Raw genomic sequence first — 20,522 nt, 5'->3', positions numbered from 1 at the left:
GCTATTATAAATAAGGCTGCTATGAACATAGTGGAGTATGTGTCCTTATTATCAGTTAGAAGATCTTCTGGGTATATGCCCAGAAGAGGTATTGCTGGGTCATCCGGTAGTACTATATCTAATGCCAAAGAACTTCTTGTGATATTCTGGTGGCTTCTTGCTGCTTCCATGGACCCACACTGATTTGCTAGGCCTCTGGGTTCCTTCTGGATCAAATGGCCACTGCTGATTAGTGTTTGGTGTTTGCTGAATGGGCTAGACTGCTGTAGCTACTGATTCATGTCTGGTGTTTTGGACAGGACTACTGATAACCTGACAACAATGATTGGAATCTTCCAAAACAGGCTCACAACTTTTGTTTCCTATTAACCTTTCTTTCTCCCTATGTCTGGTAGGTGTGCTAGAAGGAAGGTTGAAATGTTAAAGAACACTTATTGAAATAGGTTTTGAAAAATCTGAACCTACAGACTCTTAGCACCTATCTTGACTGTCTTCTTGGCAGCACACTGCATTGCACACTGTTCCTTCTTGCTCAGGACCCTCCTTTCCTACACTGTGAATTATACAACACTATGGTATTTTATTTCCTGGCCTCTCGGTTCCACAATGTGTTCTATTTCTTACAGTTAAACTTTGAATAGTGCCTGTCTCAGGTTTGAGTTGGACACATTTTTACTTGCCCTCTGTGATGGTTGTCACAATTTACAGTCACCTGAGAGGAAAGCAGTGTCTGAAAAATTGCTTAAATCAGCTCACCCTGTGGGAATGTTTGTGAGAGCTTGTCTTAATTATTAATTGTTGTAGAATGGTCCACAGCTACTGTGAGCATCTTCATCAATAGGCAGGTGGTCCTGAGCTATACAAAAAGCTATACAGTAACTGAGCTATACAGTAACTAAGCATGAGCCTGTAAGCAAAGCTAGAGTGTGATTAAAGAAGTGTTATTCCATGGATTCTGTTTTCAGGCTCCTTTCTTAAGCTTGCCCTGCTCTGCCCTTCCTCAATGATGTATTGCATCCTGAAAGTAGAAGATAAAATAAACTCACTTCTCCTTCATGTTGCTATTGGTCAGTGCTTTATCACAGCGTCAGAGTGAAATTTGATGATGTTATTTTATAGATCCATGCATATCTTCTATGTGGTAACTCCAAGATCATGTTCCAGTCCAAGGTTATTACTCACTTTATTATTATTGTCTGAATATCTTCAAGTGGGTCTACTACCCCTATCACATAGTGAAAATTAGCAAAAATAATCTTCCTTCCTTCTCTCTAGCCCTTCTATGATTCACCTTCTATTGTACTCTTCATGTGAATGTCCTGTTCATGTGAAAGCAAATGGCATGGCCAACCATCCAGTTCTCTATGCCATACATGTTAGATTCATTCATTTTCTACTGAATCTTCAATTAGTAGGTCTCCTTCATTGTAATTTCTAAATATCTCTTTAATAACTCAATTTTCTACTCTGTTGATGCCCTATTCACCGTCATTTCTCTATTGTGTTACTAGGAATACCCTTTTAACTTGTTTTTTTGTTGTTGTTTGTTTGTTTTCTTTACTGACCTCCAAATAGTTTTCTGACTTCTTTTATCCATAGTGGCTCCAAAGGGTAAAAGAAAAAACAGACTTTTGATACAGAGTTTCACTTTGCAGTCCTGACTTGCCTTTAAACCACTATGTAGCCTAGTCTGGCTTTGGACTTGTGAACTTCCTTCCTATTGCTCCTAAGTTATGCAATTACCGGAACACTCTCCCCCACCTAGTCTAAGGAATAAGTCTTGCATATGCCTTTCTGGTGCTCAGAAATCTTCAATGATATACCACAGCTTGGAGATAATTCCTACATTTCTTAACCTGTCTCAGAAAGCACTTATCCAATTTTAGTTTTCTAAATCATCTCTCTCTCTCTCTCACTTTACACAGACATTCCAACTATAATCAAATTGGTTCAGGCCCAATGTGTGAAGTGGTTGCAGTCTGCTGACTCATCTTCTGGTCTGCATGGACACTTTATTGCCTCTGGGAAGCTTTCCTAATTCTATTCCATCTCCAAAATACAGAATAAATATCCCTCCATTGTATTTTCTGTAGCCCCTTGAGAGACTCTCTAATGCAGAATGCATCACATATTATTTTTATTGATACTGTAATTGTTTCTCTCTAATGCTAGCCATCTTGAGGCCCATCTTGGGTATACCTATGCCCTCACTGTGTAATATGATACCTGAAATACAGTAGGTTCTTTTCCTTTTAAATAAAATAAAATAAAAAAAAACCCTTTTTGCTAACATAGTTGCATTTATGGGGCAAACAGTGATGTATATATATATATATATATATATATATATATATATATATATATATATAACNTATATATATATATATATATATATATATATATATATATATATATATATAACCTTAAATTTACAGTCAGTAATCTTGAAATATGGAACACAGTATTATCATCTATTGTTAAAATGCTGTTCATTAGATTTTACAGAAACATTCTTTTTTGTTCATTTGCAGTTTCATAATTTTGAAAATATTTCTCCATTTCCTTGCCTCCTCATCTTTGATAATCACAGTTCTGTTATGACTTTATGAGTTTGATTGTTTGAGGGTCTACATAGTGATATAATGCCACATTTGTCTTTCTGTGCTTGGCTTATGTTACTTAAAGCCATGCCCTCCAGCTTCATCTGTGTTGCTACAAATGGCATGGTTCAGTTAAGAAATAGAGTAGTGATATTTCATTGTCTATACAGATCATATTTACTTTATATATTCATCCACTGATGGACACTTGGATTGCTTTTATATTTTTACAATGGTGTGGTATTCTAGGTCATGTGGTACCTCTGTTTGGGTTCTCCAACTAATGGCTACATGCTGGGCTGCTAGATTATGTAGAACTGTTGCTCAAGATTGATGGGACAAGAAGCTACACTCAAGAAATTTTCAGTGGCGGGTATCTTCTTGACTGGGTGGGGCCTTGGTGAGGCCCCGGAGGATGAGCACAACTGTCGTTTGGACTCCGGCTATGTCTAATGCCTGTGGTCTGATAAAATACTCCATGGCAGTGTCTCTCTATCTTAGAATATGCTCTGAGGTGGAGAAAAGTTTCTATTTGGATTTCTAGGTCTTATGACACTATCCCGTGTTCTGTAGAAATCAACAGATATGGATAGGTGTTCTCTGCTAGAGTGGGGCTTTATGTTAAATACTGAAGTGATGGTTGTCTTTCAAAGGATACCAGCCATTTTAAATTTCTCAGCAGTTTTCTAAAAGTGACTTGCTTATCTTCACAGGTAGGCTTTGCCGATGACTGCAGTGTCTGATCAGGTGCTACTATGGTTTGGCATATCAAATTTGGGACATAAAACTACTACCAGTATCTGGTGTACTATTTGTTGGACTACCCACTGCTTTGGTACTATTTGACAGCAGGGAGTCTGGCCTTCCCATTCTGAACCCTCAATGTTCCTGACTGGGCAAGGTTGGTATGGGCATTCTGGAACGTGTCCTAGAGTGCTAGGGATGCTCAGAGTCCACTTTTGGTCTTCTTTTACCGTGGGGTCTGGGCAAACATTTTGGAAACTTTGATAACTAGATAGAAAGGGAAGGGTGAGACAGTCAAAGTCAAAGTAAGACCATTTTCTCCTAACTTTTCGAATCTCAGTTTTATTCAGTCTTTTGGTCCATGTGACTCTTTCAGTTTTGTTCTCAACTTTGGAGGTTTTCACAAAAGTGTTCTTGTTTGTGACTAGTTACTAGTTTAACTTTGTGACTGAAGAAATGGAGGCTGTGACCTCTTACCTTGTGTTTTCCTGACATCATTGCAGCAGGCTCTTAAAAAGATATCTGCTGAATGCTGAAATGAGTAGGAGAGACCATGTGTGAAGCTTTCATTACTTTCCAAAGAGCCCAAGAAAATGTGGTGACAAAGATAAATTTGCCCCAGTTTTCCCATTTTACTGTTTTCATTTGGCAGCCTTCTTAAAGAGAAGACCTTGGAAGATCTTTGAATTCTTGGAAAATTGTTTGCAAATGCCATGGGCGTGCTTCCGTGTGATGGTTAGATATTTGGTCAAGATGATTGTGACTGAAAATCTTGCCAATTATTCTGTGGGGAGGGCTTTTCTTTTGGCTTGCAATTATGGTTACCTAACTTCTGGAAAGATCCACTGGGGAAATTAAAAACAAAAGTAAATTAAAAACATATGGATGACAAAGTTTTCAAACATATGCAGACATAGACTTTCTCCTTTCTCAGCTGTTTATCACTTGTGAACATCAGAGTATTTTTGCTTAGGCTATTTTGTTGGTAATTTGGGTATACTGACAGAAGACTAGACACGGGAAAGCACAGAAGAAAAGTGAGAGACTATCAAAGGTCTATGTGGCAAATTAACATACTAACACCATGAACTCCTAAATTCCATGATTTTCATCTTAAGTAAGCAAATGGAGCCAATTTCAAGCCCTGGAGAAAGAACCCTGAATTTTTTTTCTTTTTTAAATTTAATTTAATTTAATTTTTTTATTTTCTTTATTTACATTTCAAATGCTATCCCGAAAGTTTCCTATACCCTCCCCCCACCTCTGCTCCCCTACCCACCCACTCCCACTACTTGGCCCAGGCCTTGCCTTGTGCTGGGTCATATAAAGTTTGCAAGACCAAGGGGCCTCTATTCCCAGTGATGGCCGATTAGGCCACCTTCTGCTACATATGCAGCTAGAGACACGAGCTCAGGAGGTACTGGTTAGTTCATATTGTTGTTCCACCTACAGGGTTGCAGCCCCCTTCGAACCCTGAAATTTTAACTGCCAGGCAGTTTAGGAGAGTTAGAGGGCAGCCTTCTGGTCATAGCTCTGTGACCTCAGTCCTAACTCTTAGATAGTAGCATCTGGATGAAGCAAGATCCTGGGCTTGTGGTTAACAGACAAGGGGGTCTGCTTCTAGTTCCTTTAGGAGAGGAGGATGAATATCCTAACATGTTTCAGATGCCATATCTTCAAAGTTCCTACTTAATACCCAGGGTAGTCTGCTGCCATTTAAAAAAGCCAACCTGCAGTAAAGCAACAGGGGAGTGTTTTGTGATGCCAGACCTTGCAGTTTATCAGTGGAAAAACTGCTTCTCTCTGATGACTCATCCTCCATCCCCAAGAGAGCTCATAAGTAAACATAAAAAGATCCCAGAAGGGAGAGACTATACATCATGTGACAACCAGAGAAGCAGCAGATTGCTAAAGCAAATTATCCATTGGAAGGAACATTGCCTAAGTAGGTATGGCTTGTATAAACATTCCTTTAACTTAGCACACTATTATGTATAGACCTTAGTTTCTGGTCTCTACTTAAGCTGTCTCTCCTTACAGGTGTCCTACACTCTCAATGATTAGTTACTTAGAAAAATAGAATATGAAAACACTAGATCAAACTTCCATTGCCATTTAAAATATCCCAATTCTATTTTCTTAAGTGATTGCATTGGTTTCCTTGGACTTTCATTAGAAAATATCTCCAACTGAGTGCTTCAAACAAGAGACACTTACTGTCTCTGTTCTAGAAAATGAAAGTGTGAAATCATGGCATAGACAGGGATATCCTCACTCTGAAGGTACTGGGGAAGGATCTCACCCAGGATTGTATCTTTGCTTCTGCTAATTCCTGTATAGGTTGCTATCACAGCTTTAGTGTGCACGTAATAGACTTTCCTGTACATGCCTATCCCTTTACATATTGTTTCCTTTTGCTATTTCTTAGTCAGATTGGAACTGGACCCAACTCCACTCTGGTGTGACTTCTTTTTATACCAGTAATACATAGAAAGAATTAATTTATGGATTACATCACATTTGGAAATATTGGAAATAAGGACTCTGTATAATGTTATTCATTGCAGAAATTTTCATCATCAACTCAAATTTCAAGGTCTTTCCTCCCCATCAGTACTTGCAGTGAAAGTATGGACAGCTTTTTGTGATGTGGATATATTTACAGGGATACTGAGCCATTATAAATTTGTGCCAAGTTTTATGGAACGAGCCAGAATCTGTTTCTAAGTAATTATTATGGTATTAGTTTTATGGCATATTTTCAGGCATTTTCTTATCAGTCCCTTGTAAACACTGGCTTCATGTAGCTTTGGTAGCATGCGCCAACAAATGTGATATTATTTCAGGCAATTTGACCAATCTGAACATTATTAAAATTTCTTTTACTGTTTTTGGTGCATTAAAGATCCCATGTTTACTCTTGGATCAATTTTGGTAATTCTCACTTTTCTTTAATGGGACATTTTTTTCTAGTTTTTCAAATTGATTATCATTGTTTTGTCTCTGGTGTTCTCTTGTTTTTTTAAGACATTTTTAATTAGATATTTCTTCATTTACATTTCAAATGCTATCCCCAAAGCCCCCTATACCCCACCACCCTGCTCCCTATCCCACCCACTCATGCTTCCTGGCCCTGGCATTCTGGTGTTCTCTTGTATTTAGCAGCTCTTCTTGGATCTCCTATTATGCTCCATTCGTGCCCTTGATAACACATATGTTGTTAAGTCTCTTATAAAAGTGGTCATACTTGTTAATGTTTGTTTTAAATTATTTGAGAATGTTAACCTTTTAATTATCATTTTGAGATTTGCCTATTTTTTCCATAATTTATTTTTTATTCACGTTACCTCCCAATCATAGCCCCCTTCCTCTCTTCCCAGTCTCACTATGGCAAATCTCTCTCTCCATTGCCCCCTTCCAATCTCCTCAGAGAAGGGGAAGACTTGGGTGTCACCCCACCCTGGGACATCTAGTCCCAGCAGCACTAGGCACATCCTCTCCTACTGAGGCCCAACCAGGCAGTCCAGATAGGGGAAGGGGGTCCGATGGCAGGGAACAGAGCCAGAGACAGAGATTTGCTTATTAGTTTTTAATTTAATTTTTCATATAATATATTTTGAATATGTTTTCCCTTCCCTCAACTTCCAGTGATTCCTGAGCTTCCTATCTACAAACTGGTATGTTCTAGATTTTAAAATGAGTTTTCTATTTATTTTTCAGTCCTAACACTATTAAGTTCAATTTACTGTCTTTTTTCCCACTTTTTTATTAGATATTTTCTTCATTTACATTTCAAATGCTATCCTGAAAGTTCCCTATACCCTCCCCCGAACCTGCTCCCCTGCCCACCCACTCACACTTTTTGGCCCTGGTGTTCCCCTGTACTGGGGCATATAAAGTTTGTGTGACCAAGGGGCCTCTCTTCCCAGTGATGGCCAAATAGGCCATCTTTTGCTACATATGCAGCTAGAGACACGAGCTCCGGGTATACTGGTTAGTTCATATTGTTGTTCCACCTATAGGGCTGCAGACCACTTCAGCTCCTTGGGTAATTTCTCTAGCTCCTCCATTGGGAGCCCTGTGTTCTATCCAATAGATGACTGTGAGCATCTACTTCTGTATTTTGCCAGGCACTGGCATAGCCTGAGAAGAGACAGCTTTATCAGGGTCCTGTCAGCAAAATCTTGCTGGCATATGCAATAGTATCTGCATTTGGTGGTTGTATATGGGATGGATCGCCGGGTGGGGCAGTCTCTGGTTAGTCTTCCCTTCTTAGCTACAAACTTTGTCTCTGTAATTCCTTCCATGGGTATTTTGTTTCCCATTCTAAGGAGGAGTGAAGTATCCACACTTTGATCTTCCTTCTTCTTGAGTTTCATGTGTTTTGCAAATTGTATCTTGGATATTCTAAGTTTCTGGGCTAATATCTGCTTATCAGTGAGTGCATACCATGTGTCTTCTTTTGTGATTGGGTTACCTCACTCAGGATGACATCCACCAGATGCATCCATTTGCATAAAAATTTCATGAATTCATTGTTTTTAATAGCTGAGTAGTACTCCATTGTGTAAACGTAACACATTTTCTGTATCCATTCCTCTGTTGAGGGACATCTGGGTTCTTTCCAGCTCGTGGCTATTATAAATAAGGCTGCTATGAACATAGTTGGAGCATGTGTCCTCATTACCAGTTGGAAGATCTTCTGGGTATATGCCCAGGAGAGAATTGCTGGTTCTTCTGGTAGTACTATGTCCAATTTTCTGAGCAACCGCCAGACTGATTTCTAGAGTGGTTGTAACAGCTTGCAATCCCACCAACAATGGAGGACTGTCCCTCTTTCTCCACCTCCTCGCCAGCTTCTGCTGTTACCTGAATTTTTGATCTTAGCCATTCTGACTGGAGTGAGATGGAATATCAGGGTTGTTTTGATTTGCATCTCCCTGATGATTAAGGATGTTGAACACTTTTTCAGGTGCTTCTCAGCCATTTGGTATTCCTCAGTTGAGAATTCTTTGTTTAGCTCTGTACCCCATTTTTAAATAGGGTTATTTGATTTTCTGGAGTCCAGTTTCTTGAGTTCTTTATATATATTAGATATTAGTCCCCTATCTGACTTAGGATTGGTAAAGATCCTTTCCCATTATGTTGGTGGCCTTTTTGTCTTATGGACAGTGTCTTTTGCCTTACAGAAATTTTGAAATTTTATGAGGCCCCATTTGTGAATTCTTGATCTTAGAGCACAAGTCATTACTCTTCTGTTCAGGAATTTTTCCTCTGTGCCCATATAGTTGAGGCTTTCCCCCACTTTCTCCTCTATAAGTTTCAGTGTCTCTGGTTTTATATGGAGTTCCTTGATCCACTTAGACTTGGCCTTAGTACAAGGAGATAAGAATGGATCAATTCGCATGATAACCACCAGTTGTGCCAGCACCATTTGTTGAAAATGCTGTCTTTTTTCTACTGGATGATTTTAGCTCCCTTGTCAAAGATCAACTGACCATAGTTGTGTGGGTTCATTTCTGGGTCTTCAATTCTATGTACCCTTCTGTCACTGTCCCAGTACCATGCAGTTTTTTTTTGTTTTTTTTTGTTTTGTTTTTTTGTTTTTTTTTACAATTGCTCTGTAGTACAGCTTGACATCAGGCATGGTGATTCCACCAGAGATTCTTTTATCATTGAGAAGAATTTTTGCTATCCCAGGTTTTTTATTATTCCAGATGAATTTGCAAATTGTTCTTTCTAACTCAGTGAAGAATTGAGTTGGAATTTTGATGGGGATTGCGATGAATCTGTAGATTGCTTTCGGCAGGATAGCCAATTTTACTATATTAATCCCGCCAATCCATGATCATAAGAGATATTTTTGTCTTCTGAGATTTTCTACATTTTCTTTCTTCAGAGACTTGAAGTTCTTATCATACAGATCTTTCACTTCCTTTGAGTCACACCAAGGTATTTCATATTCTTTGTGACTATTGTGAAGGGTGTTGTTTCTCTAATTTCTTTCTCATACTGTTTATCCTTTGTGTAGAGAAAGGCCACTGATTTGTTTGAGTTAATTTTATATCCAGCTAATGCAATGAAGCCATTTATCAGGTTTAGGAGTTCTCTGGTGGACTTTTTAGGGTCACTTACATATATATACTATCATATCATCTGCAAATAGTGATATTTTGACTTCTTCCTTTCCAATTTGTATCCCCTTGATCTCCTTTTGTTGTCGAATTGCTCTGGCTAGGACTTCAAGTACTATATTGAATAGGTAGGGAGAAAGTGGGCAGCCTTGTCTAGTCCCTGATTTTAGTGGAATTTCTTTGAGTTTCTCTCCATTTAGTTTGATGTTGGCTACTGGTTTGCTGTATATTGCTTTTATTATGTTTAGATATGGGTCTTGATTTCCTGATCTTTCCAAGACTTTTATCATGAAGGGCTGTTGGATTTTGTCAAATGCTTTCTCAGAATCTAATGAAATGATCATGTGATTTTTGTCTTTGAGTTTGTTTATATAGTGGATTACATTGATGGAATTCCATATATTAAACCATTCCTGCATCCCTGGGATGAAGCCTACTTGGTTATGATGGATGAACATTTTGATGTGTTCTTGGATTCGGTTTGTGAGGATTTTATTGAGTATTTTTGCATCGATATTCATAAGGGAAATTGGTCTGAAGTTCTCTTTCTCTGTTGGATCTTTGTGTGATTTAAGTATCAGAGTAATTGTGACTTCATAGAATGCATTGGGTAGAGTACCTTCTGTTTCTATTTTTTTGGAATAGTTTGAGGAGAGTTGGAATTAGATCTTCTTTGAAGGTCTGATAGAACTCTGCACTAAACCCATCTTATCCTGGGCTTTTTTTAGTTGGGAGATTATTAATGACTACTTCTATTTCTGTAGGGGAAATAGGACTGTTTGGATCGTTATTCTGATTCCTATTTAACTTTGGTACCTGGTATCTATCTAGGTAATTGTCCATTTCATCCAGGTTTTCCAGTTTTGTTGAGTATAGCCTTTTACAGTAGGATCTGATGATGTTTTGGATTTCCTCAGGTTCTGTTTTTATATCTCCTTTTTCATTTCTGATATTGTTAATTAGGATACTTTCCCTGTGCCCCCTAGTTAGTCTGGCTAAGGGGTTATCTATCTTGTTGATTTNCTCAAAGAACCAGTTCCTGGTTTGTTTGATTCTTTGAATAGTTCTTTTTGTTTCGACTTGGTTGATTTCTGTCCTAATTTTGATTATTTCCTGCTGTCTACTCCTCTTGGGTCAATTTGCTTCTTTTCATTCTAGAGCTTCTAGGTGTGCTGTCAGACTGCTAGTGTATGTTCTCTCTAGTTTCTTTTTGGAGGCACTCAGGGCTATGGCTTTTCCTCTTAGGACTGCTTTCATTGTGCCCCATAAGTTTGGGTATGCTGTGGCTTCATTTTCATTAAACCCTTAAAACTCTTTCATTTCTTTCTCTTTTTTTCCTCTACCAAATTATCATTGAGTAGAGGGTTTAGATTCCATGTGAATGTTGGCTTTCTACTATTTATACTGTTATTGAAGACCAGACTTTGTCCCTGATGATCTGATAGGATGCATGGGATAATTTCACTATTTTTGTATCTGTTGAAGCCAGTTTTGTGACCCATTATATGGTCAATTTTGGAGAAGGTACAATAAAGTGCTAAGAGGAAGGTATATCCTTTTGTTTTAGGATAAAATGTTCTGTAGATATCTGTTAAATCCATTTGTTTCATAACTTTTGTTAGTGTCCATGTGTCTCTGTTCAGTTTCTGTTTCCAGGATCTGTTCATTGGTGAGAGTGAGGTATTGAAGTCTTCCACTATTATTGTGTGAGGTGCAATGTCTGCTTTGAGCTTTACTAAAGTTTCTTTAGTGAATGTGGCTGCCCTTGCATTTGGAGAATAGATATTTATAATTAAGAGTTCTTCTTGGTAGATTTTACCTTTGATGTGTATGAAGTGCCTCCCCTTGTCTTTTTTGATAACTTTGCGTTGGAAGTCAATTTTATTTGATATTAGAATGGCTCCTCCAACTTGTTTCTTCGGACAATTTGCTTGGAAAATTGTTTTCCAGCCTTTCACTTTGAGGTTGTGTCTGTCTTTTTCCCTGAGGTTTGTTTCTTGTAAGCAGCAAAATATTGGGGCCTGTTTGTGTAGCCTGTCTATTAGTCTATGTCTTTTTATTGGGAAATTGATTCCTTTGACGTTAAGAGAAATTTTAAAAAAGTAATTCTTGCTTCCTGTTATTTTTGTTGTTAATGTTGAGATTCTCCTCTTGTGGCTGTCTTCTTTTAGGTTTGTTGAAGGATTACTCTCTTGCTTTTTCTAGGGTGTAGTTTCCATCCTGGTGTTGGTGTCTTACCTTTATTATCCTTTGAAGGGCTGTATTCCTGGAAAGATATTGTGTGAATTTGGTTTTATCATGGAATACTTTGGTTTCTCCATCTACGGTAATTTAGAGTTTTGTTGGGTATAGTAGCTTCGGCTGGCATTTGTGTTCTCTTAGGGTCTGCATAACATCTGTCCAGGATCTTCTGGCTTTCATAGTCTCTGGTGAGAAATCTGGTGTAATTCTAGTAGGCCTGCCTTTATATGTTCCTTGACCTTTTTTTTTTTCCATTATTGCTTTTAATATTCTATCGTTATTTAGTGCATTTTTCTTCTGATTATTATGTGTTGGGAGGAATTTCCATTCTGGTCCAGTCTATTTGGAGTTCTGTAGGCTTCTTTTATGTTCATGGGCATCTCTTTCTTTAGGTTTGGTAAGTTTTCTTCTCTAATTTTGTTGAAGATATTTGCTGGCCCTTTAAGTTGAAAAATCTTCATTCTCATCTACCTGTATTATCTGTAGGCCTGGTCTTCTCATTGTGTCTTGGATTTTCTGGATGTTTTCAGTTAGGACCTTTTTGCATTTTCTTTGGTTGTTGTGTCCATGTTCTCTATGGAATCTTCTGCATCTGATATTCTCTCTTCCATTTCTTGTATTCTGTTTCTGATGCTCACATCTATGGTTCCTGATATCCTTCCTAGGGTTTCTATCTCCAGAGTTGTCTCCTTTTGGGTTTTCTTTATTGTTTCTACTTACCTTTTTAGGTCTTGGATGGTTTTGTTCAATTCCATCACCTGTTTGGACACGTTTTCCTGTAATTCTTTAAGGAATTTTTGCGTTTCCTCTTTGAGAACTTCTACCAGTATAGCAGTGTTTTCCTGTAATTCTTTAGGGACTTCTACCTGTTTAGCAGTGTTCTCCTGTATTTTTTTAAGTGAGTTATTAATGTCCTTATTAAATCATCTACCAGCATCCTGAGATATGATTTTAAATCGAATCTTGCTTTTCGGGTGTGATGGGGTATCCAGGACTGCCTGAGGTGGCAGTGCTGGGTTCTGATGATGGTGAGCGGTCTTAGTTTCTGTTAGTAAGATTCTTATGTTTGCCTTTTGCCATTAAGATTCTTATGTTTGCCTTTTGCCATCTGCTAATTTCTGGTGTTAGTTTTTATAGCTTTCCCCGGCTAGAGCTTTTTCCTCCTGTGATTCTGTTAGCGTCTGTCTGCGGTCCTGGGAGTTCAGCTCTCTCCTGTTTGTCAGTGGTCCGAGTACTCTCTACAGGCAGGCTTTAGTCTTGCAGTGAAGGCGCACACAGGTCTAGTCCTCAGATATGCCTCCTGGCTGAAGATGAAGGCCTGAAACAGGGCCTGTCCCAGAAGCTCTGTTGCTTCTGCAGTCTGTGCCCTCTCCTGTGCCGACTGGATACAAGATGGCTCTTTCACCTGCTCTGGCCTACTTTCTTTTTTTTTTTTTTAACCTTCTAGAGTTGATGATAGCTATTCCTTCAGCTTTACTGATAATGATTCAGTTTATTTCTTTAATTTTAAATATGTTTATTTTTTCTGTATTGTGTTTACATACGCATATACTATAACACACATGTACAGACCAGAAGAGAATTTGGGAAAATCATTCTTCTTCCACCATGTGAATTCTGAAGATTTCATGTCATCAGACTTGGCAGTCATTGCTCTTACTCACTGAGTCATATCTTTTTTTAAAATTTTTATTTGTTCTGTTGGTCTTTCCAGCGTCTTCCAGCTTTCCCCTAATTCAACCACTGGGGTCAGCAGCTTCTGTCCATTGGTTGGGTGTAAATATCTGCATCTGACTCTTTTAGCTGCTTGTTGGGTCTTTCTGAGGGCAGTCATGCTAGGCTCCTTTCTGTGAGCACACCATAGCATCAGTAATAATGTCAGGCCTTGGGGCATTCCACTGAGCTAGATACCAATTTGGACCTGTCACTGGAACTCCTTTTCTTCAGGCTTTTCTCAATTTTTGTTCCTGTAGTTCTTGTAGACAGGAACAATTCTTGGTCAGTGTTTTTGACTGTGGGATGGCAACCACATCCCTCACTTGATGCCCTGACTTTCTACTGGAGGTGGATTCTACAAGTTCCCTCTCCCCATTGTATGGCATTTCATCTAAGGTCCCTCCCTTTGAGTCCTGAGAGTCTATTTCACCTCCCAGGTCTCTGCATTCTAGATGGTCCTGCCATTTTCTACCTTCTGAGCTTGCCTGTTTCAATTCTTTCTGCTGGCCCTCGGGGCTTCAGTCCTTTTCCCTCTCCCCATTAGCTGATCATGTTCCCCTATTCACCTCCCTGTAGCCTTTCCCATCCAGGTCCACCCTCTCTCCATCCCCCCTCCTGTGATTGCTTTCTTTTCCCTAGCCACCAAGAAACCAAACAACCCAATCAAAAAATGGGGTATAGAACTAAACAGAGAATTCGCAACAGAGGAATCTCAAATGGCTGACAGGTACTTAAGAAATATTCAAAGTCAATAGCCATCAGGGAAATGCAAATCAAAACAACTTTGACATTCCACCTTATACAATCAGAATGGCTAAGATCAAAAACTTAGGTGACAGCACATCGTGGCAAAGATGTGGAGAAAGAGAAAAACTCCTCCATTTTTAGTGGGATTGCAAACTGGTACAACCACTCTGGAAATCAATCTGGAGGTTCCTCAGAAAATCTGACATAGATCTACCTGAAGACCCAGTTATACCACTCTTGGGCATATACCCAAAAGATACCCCACCATTCCAGAGAGGCACATGTTCCACTATGTTCATAGCAGTCTTATTTGTGATAACCAGAGGCTGAAAACAACTTCGATTTCCCAAAATAGTAGAATGGATATAGAAAATGTGTTTCATTTACACAATGGAATACTACCCAGCTATTAAGAACTAGAACATCCTCAGTTTTGCAGGCAAAGGAATGGAACTAGAAAATATCATCATAAGTGAGGTAATGCAGACCCCAAAGGATATGGATGGTATGTACTCATTAATAAGTGGATATTAACTGAAAAAGTACAGAATTCCTAGGATACAATCCAGAAAACTCAAGAAGGCTAACAAGCCAAAGGACCCAAGTGAGGATGTCATATCATTTTTTCCAAACTTTTACTAATTCATAGAATTTATAACAAGATATTTAAAACAAAAGTATATATTTCAAAATATCTTCACAACATTGACATGTTTGTATACCCAACACTCTTATCAAATAACTGAGCTCCACCCCCACCCCCAAGCTCTTTCAGTTGTCCTCATGCCCTTTGTCAGGATTGACCACTACCTTGAATTATAGCAATGTACAGATTGGTATTTTCTTGTTTTGAACATTTATGTAAGTATAATGAAATAGTGTAATATACTTAAATTTTATTTTTATTTTACTTGCGTTCATGTGTCTATGTATTTATGTATATATGTATACATGTATTTCCATTGTCTATTGCATTGCTGTAAAGTCTCTGGATTATAGGCTATATGTGTTCTTTTATAGAATCTCATTATACTTTTTCTAAGTAGTTATTAGATTTTCATTTTCTTCTTACTGGCATTTAGTGTTTTCTGAGGTTTTCATTTTAGACATTCTATTGAATGTGCAATTGTATTACATTGCTGCTATGATTTGTTTCCCCCTGATGGCTGAGGAAGTAAAGAACCCATTCCCACAGTTTTGGAATCAGTGCTTTATGTTATAGCTCTATTCTAAATACTTTATAAGTCCCATTTTACTTATACTTTAATCCATGAATGATTTAGAATTTTGTTCTTTAAATATTTCCTGTTGTTAAAGCAGGATATAGCTCTCTTTGCACGGTGCTAACTTACTGTGTACAAAACATTGAGTTCAATATTGTAGCAGTGCATAACCTGGGCACAGTGGCAAATACCTGCAATCCCATCAATAGGACACTAGAGACAGGAGAATCAGAAGTTCAAGGTCATCCTTGACTATGTACTGAGTTCAAGGCCACAGTGCTACATATAAAAGCCTGTTACAAAATAATAAACTCTTCTGAATTGAATGACTATTGTCTTTGTACTTTTGTACTCTTATCTTTTTAGCCCTTTGAATTTTCCTGTATAAGTTTTTCTCTTCCATCTTACTGGCTAGTCTGTGTTTTATCTGAGAACCCTATACATCAATATGTAGTACTGACCTGGATGTATACTTATGTGGTTACTCCATGGCCATGTCAAGAAGGTGGTGGTGGGGAGATGTCCAAGGCAGATGGAGCACACTTTATCCCACTTTTAACTAAGTAGCAGAGTTTTACTGGGTATGACTAAAGCTATAATTTCTCTCATCAATACCCATGGATGCTTTCACCTCACAGTGGATTTGCTAATGGATGGAGAGACTGTAGCATGTATTAGGTCTTCATTCTTGAAACCAGTGATCCCGAATCATTGTACCTCAGCCTATTTTATTTCCTGACATGATTATCAGTTGTTAGTTCAAATCATCCCTTGCAGCTGGACTCTTGAGATGAGAAGAACCCTATGAAATGTAATAGAAAGTGGCATCTGGAACAGGGAGAAGCAAGACATCTGAGGCCTGCGACAACAGAAAGTGCTTAAAAGCACTAGAATGAGACATCGAGCTTTTATCATCACTTACTAGTTTTGTGACCTTAGATTAGTGTTTTAGCTATGATAGGCTTCAGTCTTCTTCCTTGCAAAATGGGGGTTTCTCTATTTTCTTGCTATTAACATGTGAAAACTTCCAATTTGACACGTATCTATATCTTAAAATCTTTGTGTACCACTAGTATAGGTTTTGTTTGATTGATAGCAAATCTTAAAGTTAGTGGGTTCTAAGTCAGTGCAAGGGTTCTATCACTTGTTTCACAGAGCTTTGGAGGAACTTCTGTAAGGTAATACTTGTGACATTCTCAGTCCGGTGCTTAGCATATAACTATTCACTGAGTCTTTGCAAGTGCTCACTGAAGCACCAGAAACTGGCCTGGGACTAAGAATGGATCTTGGGTCTTAAAAGGAGACAGTCTTTGGGTATCTTTGATTCAATAACAAATAATAACAATTTTGGATGCTAGAACAAATTCATGAGAAATTTTTCTTAATTGAATTGCAGACTTCAGTGTCATGTCAATAATGAAATCAGACTAGATTTTCATTAAGGCAATGTGCTGTTTTTTTTTAAATGAAATATAGTTTATACTTTTTACCAAAGGTATGATTATTAAGCATAGGAAATATATTGGTCATCTTTCTGGACATATGACCAGTCAGTATCTGCCACCTTTACTCTGTTCTGTGGATTCGTTATTTAAATTATTTTGGTAAGAAAAATAGCTTTATGGTAATGATAATTATTATCATTATTGTCTTGGTTTTGATTTTTCTTCTGAGTCTTTACTTCCCTTCTCCCACATTTCCTCAACCTCTTCTTGTACCCTTCCATTCCTCTTCCTGTGACCTCGTTCCCCGCTTTGTGTTTTATGTGTTCTATTGTCTCCTTCCTCAATACTGTTTTCCTTGCCTGTGGTGTCCTTTTGTCTTATAGTTAAAAATCTGGAGGCAGTTTTCAAAGGGAAGGAGGCAGAATGTGTTTACCTCCTTTTCAAGAATTTACTTATAACGCTGGGAGGGGGGCACACAAAGCTCCAGCTTAGGGCATTCATATTGAGGATTTATCCGCATGGCATAAAGCCTACAGTGTCAGGAATGATTGCTTTGCTTTCTGCTTTGTGTGATTCCAATCAATAATTACACCTATTGATCAAAGGCATACATGTAAAACATTAATTTACATTGAGCACCTTAACTTCATAAAATGGAACTACTGAATTGGCTGAAATTGATTTCCCGTTTGTTTTCAAAAGAAAAAGTCTCAGTGCTGTGAGTACCCTCAGTGTGACTCAGAGCTCAAAGGTGGCTAATTATCAAGCAATATTACAGATCAGAAAGCATTGGAACCATTATTAGGGTAAAATTTGGAAACTATTCATGTACCCCTTTTGAAATTCATCTGCAGCAGTGAGTGCTGTTGAACTTGGAAGGAATTCAACATGAGAAACAGTGCCGTTGTTAGTGAAGGTAACTTTTCTAGGGTAAGAATGTCCCACAATTCCAAACTGTTGCTACTATACCAGATACCAGTCTTTCATATGTGAAAATGCATGAACAAACATTACTAGACTGGATTTGTTGTGGTAGTCTACCAAACAACTAAAAGAATATAGTTTGCCTGTGAAGGTTTGCCTGTACTTCTCACCTTAGACTAGGTCATCATAAACTAATTTTCTCTTCCAATTCTTGCTATTCTAAACCCATATTAAGAATTCACTCCTAACAGCAAACACTTTGTATTTGCTCCATTTTCTATTGGTCTCTTTTCATTCTTAAACCTTATTCAAATAAAAGCAGTGTATTTATTCTTTCTTTGCTTTATTGACAATACACCGCCCCCATTGGAAAACAGTCCTTGGGTACAAATTCTCACCATAAAAGTAGAATATGGTAAAATGGGGGTGGGGTGGGTTCACTGGGAGGAAGAAGAACCTCAGAATAGAATACCTGGATTCTCTTTCTTTCTTTCTTTCTTTCTTTCTTTCTTTCTTTCTTTCTTTCTTTCTTTCTTTCTTTCTCTCTCTCTCTCTCTCTCTCTCTCTCTCTCTCTCTCTTTCTCTCTCTTTCTTTCTTTTTTTTTTTTTTTGGTTTTTTGAGACAAGGTTTCTCTGTATAGCTCTGGCTGTCCTGGAACTCACTTTTGTAGACTAGGCCGGCCTCGAACTCAGAAATCCACCTGCCTCTGCCTCCCAAGTGCTGGGATTACAGGCGTGCGCCACTACTGCCCGGTTGAATAACTGGATTCTTTAAGATTATGGTATTTTCAAATTAAAATTATGGCAGTAAAACAAATTATCTTGAGTTAGTAGGTAACAGATGTAAAGGAAGCTCAGGAAGACTTCTGATGAAAATGATTAAAAGAATTAAAGATAGTATCTGATCCAAAGAAAAGAATGAGGAAGGCAGAAAAGGATGAATCCATTATTATCCTTGCCCAGGAGCTGAAAGGGGACTGTGGCTTTTGCTGGTTCCACAAATGCCATGAAGTTGTTTCCCAATACCATTTGGTAGACACTTGGGGTCCCATGAATAAGGCTCTGGAGCTTCTGGGGGTAGGTAGAGAATGTATATAGTTCTTGTGACAAGAGGTTGTATCTTTGCTTCAAGCAATGGCCCCATGTCGTAACTGTTGTAAAAAGAAGCCTCAATATAAATGCACATTGTCCATTTGAATGATGCCACTCTTGGTACACGATCTCTCCAAACAGCAACCAAAGCTATAAGCATATCCATGATAGACTGCACTAAGTCTCACCAATTCTTTACTTCTACTTATGGTGCACTAGCTTCATTACTGACATATTTTGGTTTATTTTCCCTCTTGTTTATTCTTTTCTCCCCTCTTTTTATTGTCTATGGTGGTGGTGGTGGTGGTGATGATGATGATGTATGCATGTGTGTGTGTGTGTGTGTGTGTGTGTGTATCTGTACATGTGTGTGTGTGTGAAGGGTTTCATTAATACAACTCTGACTATCTTAGAGTTCCCAACACAAATCATGATATCCTCAAACTTGTTATCCTCCTGATTCTGCTACTGGGTCTGGCTCTTCTAGCCGACCTTGACCTCTTACTGGACATATTCAAGAAACACAAAAGAAGTGGCAAACCATTCCTCACCTCACCCTAGCTTTGTTCTAGAACAGCAAGTAGCTAGCTGATCAGGAGTAAGATTATCCAATACTTGTCCTTTGACCAGTAAACTTTCCATGGGCCTACGATCAAGCTAAGCTAAGATTATAACATCCTAACTAACTTATAGACTTGAGAGAAATAAGAAATGCTCACTCTTCCCATCCACTAAGTTTTAGGGGTATTTTATTGTATAGCCTTATTGGGTCAAAAACACTCAGTCTTTGAAGTTTAATTCCAATTAGTGACAAACATTCTCTCACTACTCTTATAGAAGAGGACACTCCTTTCTCATCTCTCCGAATATTACTTTCTACTACCTGTGCTCTTTGTTTTCCTGTGCTATTTGGACACTGTTGGTTTCAAGAAGATACTGGTGGAATGAAATCCTGTTGTTTCATGGAATCACTGATGATGTTAGCAACCATCATTAAATACACAACTGTGAGCCACCCATCAGAATTTATACCCTACGCTGTAGGGTTTTAGGTTAATAATGTTCACATTTCAGCACATTTAAATGTACCATTTTGTTTGGATGTCTATGGTTTCTAATAAGAAATACTGTTTCTTAAATCGTCACTATAAGGGAAGGAGTAATATGTCCCTCACTTCTTTCAACACTTTCTTCTTTAGTTTCAGAAGTTTTACTATGATATTTGTTTTTATGGATTTAAGCTTGCCCTTTCTGGAGATTACTCACTTTCTTGAATCTATAAAGTTAATGTCTTTATGGCATTTAAGGATGTTTGCAACCATTATTTGTTTTTTGAGAAAATTTTTAGTTTTACTTTCTTTCCTCCTTTCAATATTTTAATTCAAATAGCTAGATCTTTTGTTAGAGCCCTCCAAGTCCACAGGTCTGCTTATTATTTGTCAGTATATTTTAATATTGTTCACATTAGTCATTTTCTATTGCTTCATGCTCTAGTTCATAAATCCTTTCCTTTATCTAATTATATTTATTTAGGCTGTTAATTAATTAATTTATTTTAATAACTGAAATTTTAGTTCTAAAATTTCCATCTTTATATGTTGTAGAGAAATTTTAATACAGCAACATGGCTGTTATGGCAAGGGATCATATCTAAAG

This window comes from Mus pahari, chromosome X, assembly GCF_900095145.1.
Source record: "Mus pahari chromosome X, PAHARI_EIJ_v1.1, whole genome shotgun sequence".
Lineage (NCBI taxonomy): Eukaryota > Metazoa > Chordata > Mammalia > Rodentia > Muridae > Mus > Mus pahari.
This window is presented reverse-complemented; position numbering follows the sequence as displayed.